We start from the raw sequence: 3,341 nt of genomic DNA on the forward strand, positions 1-3,341 counted from the left end.
TTATTTCAGCACAATGATGGAAACATATTGAATGTTTAATTTTTATACATTAATTCATTGTATAATAAGTTCTAAATAGATAATGAACAAATATATTTGGGGAAAAACTGCAGGAAAATGGATAGGGGTATCTTTCCCAACTAAGGGTAAGAGAAGATTGCTTAATCCATAGTGGATAGAAAAGAATCCCAAATGATAAAATACTATTCCAAAAATATAAAATCATAAGCCTTCTTCACAAAAGCATTAATGAAATATAACAAGGAAAAAATTTTTAGGAAAGTATTTTTTGTTTTGTTTTGTTTTATTTTGTTTTGTTTTGTTTTTTGTTGGGCATTGGGGGTTAAGTGACTTTCCCAGGGTCATACAGCTAGTAAGTGTCAAGTGTCTGAGGCTGGATTTGAACTCAGGTACTCCTGAATCCAGGGCCGGTGCTTTATCCTCTGCGCCACCTATCTGCCCCCTTAGGAAAGTATTTTAATAAAATTTGTCAGATAAAAATAAAATATCCAAGCTATATAGGTAAATTATTAATATATTAGTCAGAGATCCATTGTCCAATAAATAAATAGTCAATTAATCAACAAGAAAATATTTATTAAATACTTGCTATGAACCTTACTAAGCATTAGGGGAAAAAAAAGACAAAAGCGAAGTTATTCCTCCCCTCAAATAACCTGCATTATTTAGGGAACACAACAAACGAGATAGCAAATATAAAACACTTTGTAAACCTTAAATCATATAATTGGTTTTATGTACATATGTAAATATAGGCACGCATGTATATATTTGTATAATATATATGTATATGCGTATGATATGTATATGTTTATACCATACCTATTCATATATGCATACATGTGTATGCGTGTGTAGTACAAAATCATAGTTTGGGGAGAAGGTGAGTACACTAGCAGCAGGAGGGATCAAGAAACACTTCATACAGAGGGTGGAGAATGAATAGCCTTCAAAGAAACCAGGAATTATAGGAGGTGGAGTTAATGAAGCAGGACTTTCTAGGAATGATACAGATACAAAAAAAAGGTATGGGGAAAGGGTATGGAATACTTTGTGGGGAGAACAGTGCATAGGCCAGCTTGATGACTTCAGAATAAGTGGAGATATGTGTAAGACGAATGGAAGTATAGTAAAAGGCCAAGTTGTGAAGATATTTAAAATTGAACCCAAAGAGTTTAAATTTTATAATAGAGTTGAGGATGACTGAAATTTTAAACCTAAGTGATTTTTAAGTTTATAGTGTCCTTGAAAGTAATAAGGGAATTTGGAAGACGAATTTGTTTGGGGGGGCGGGGGAGGATAGTAAGTCCTAATTTGGAGTTGTTAAACTTTACTCAGGTACTGATAGATTCAAGTGTCGAGTAGACAGTTTTTTATGCAATATTAGACATTGAGAGAGAGAGAGAGAGAGATTAGGAAAGGCTACACCATTCTGGCATATGTGTAATTTAAGATTCTAAATGTGGATTCTAATCTGTTACCCCAGTTTGGGGGAAACTGACTAAAAATCACTGATAAAACGAGTTTAGGTTTTTAAGGGTTTATTGGAAAATAGAAAGAAAAAGATTGAGAACAAAATTCTAACAGCCTGGCATTCCTATCTTTCGTCAAATTTCCTGTGAAGTCCTCTGCCACCACCACCATCAAGTCAGGAAGCCAAAAAAGGCCAGTGCTCTCTCCGCAGGATCCCTTTCCTCCTTCCTGTCTCCTCCCAGACCATAGGAGGCTCCTCAAGTTGATTGGCTGGTAGCCTTGATAGACAGCACCCATGAGCAAACGTCATTTCCTGACGCCAAGGAAAAGCCACAATGCCTCTGAGACATTTTCCTCATGGTGGAGCTTTCCACAGCAAGTCTCCAGTAGGTGGCATCATTCCAATCATTACACATCGTAATTATAAGTGAATCCATAGGAGAGGATGATATGATCAAGTAAGAGAGTATAAAGAAGAAAGAGAAGAAAACTCAGGAGAGATCATCAAGGTATCCTGATAGATAGTTAGTATTTCATGGATGATGAATCAACAAGGAAGAATGGCAGAAGTATAATCAACTAGGGTGCAGGGCAGTCAAGAAAGAGTAGTGTCATGAGAACACAGAAAAAAAAAAAGATAGTATCCAGTAGAAGAGAGTGTTCAATGGTTAGAAAATTCAGAAAAAATATGAGAGTGATGATAATTGTCAAGAGGTCATTATGATTGGAAATTGAGAAATCAATGCTAAGTTTAAAAAGAGCAATTTCAGGTGAGTTATGAGGTCATATGTATTTTTTTTTTGCGGGACAATGGCACTTAAGTGACTTGCCCAGGGTCACACAGCTAGTAAGTGTCAAGTGTCTGAGGCCAGATTTGAACTCAGGTCCTCCTGAATCCAGGGCCAGTGCTTTATCCACTGCACCACCTAGCTGCCCAGTCAGATGTAATATTAAAGATTTTAAAGTAGAGGAATTAGAGGCACCTGAAGTACCGATAACCTTTTTCACAATAGTCTGGCAGCAAAGAGTGGAAAGATAGAAGGTAAAAGTTAACAGGGGCTTCTTCCCATTTCCGGTTGGTCGGCTGAGCCTGGAGGAGGTGAAGTACTGCAAAGAAGTGTAAAACCAAGGTCCTCAACAGTTTCAGGAATGATCCTACAGTAACATCTTTGAAAAGGATTTTACCAAGGACAGCTATGGAGATGATTGATGTAACAGCTTGAACTGAGTATGTTATGGAGTGGGCTGCAAAGAATCCATATGGCTTCCTTACTACAGTGATTTTGGCTCTGATTCCACTTTTTCTAGCAAGTGCAATACTGTCTTGGAAATTGGCAAAGATGATTGAGGCCAAGGAAAAGGAGCAGAAGAAGAAACAGAGACATCAAGAAAACATTGCAAAAGCTAAATGGCTAAGGAAGGATTGAAAGAAAAATTAGGTTAAGAAGAAAACTCTTGGGGCAGGTAGGGAGCAGCCAGGTGGTGCAGTGGATAGAGCACCAGCTCTGGAGTCAGGAGGACCTGAGTTCAAATCTGGCCTCAGACACTTAACACTTACTAGCTGTGTGACCCTAGGCAAGTCACTTAACCCTAATTGCCTCACCAAAAAGAAGAAGAAGAAGAAGAAGAAGGAGAAGAAAACTCTCCTTGATTAGAGGCTATGGTTAGAGAAAATTCATTAAAAATTATGAAGTTCTTGAAGAAACACTAGGGTGCTTTTGTTATGTTTTATAACAGAGTTATCTTATCCAACTAAGTTTGACCATGTGAGAAAATTTAAACTCTAACCTCAATACTATACCTAGTAATTTTTCGGCTTGGTTACAGAAGCTTGTTGGTACCTGTCA

The 3,341-nt window shown here is 37.3% G+C and overlaps 1 pseudogene; it reads left to right on the top strand.

Annotated features, from left to right (window-relative positions):
- Positions 1–2,690: 2,690 nt before the first annotated feature.
- LOC122752853 lies at positions 2,691–2,921 on the top strand (annotated as a pseudogene).
- The last annotated feature ends 420 nt before the right edge of the window (positions 2,922–3,341 follow it).

The sequence above is a fragment of the Dromiciops gliroides genome, chromosome 4 (genome assembly GCF_019393635.1).
Source record: "Dromiciops gliroides isolate mDroGli1 chromosome 4, mDroGli1.pri, whole genome shotgun sequence".
NCBI lineage: Eukaryota > Metazoa > Chordata > Mammalia > Microbiotheria > Microbiotheriidae > Dromiciops > Dromiciops gliroides.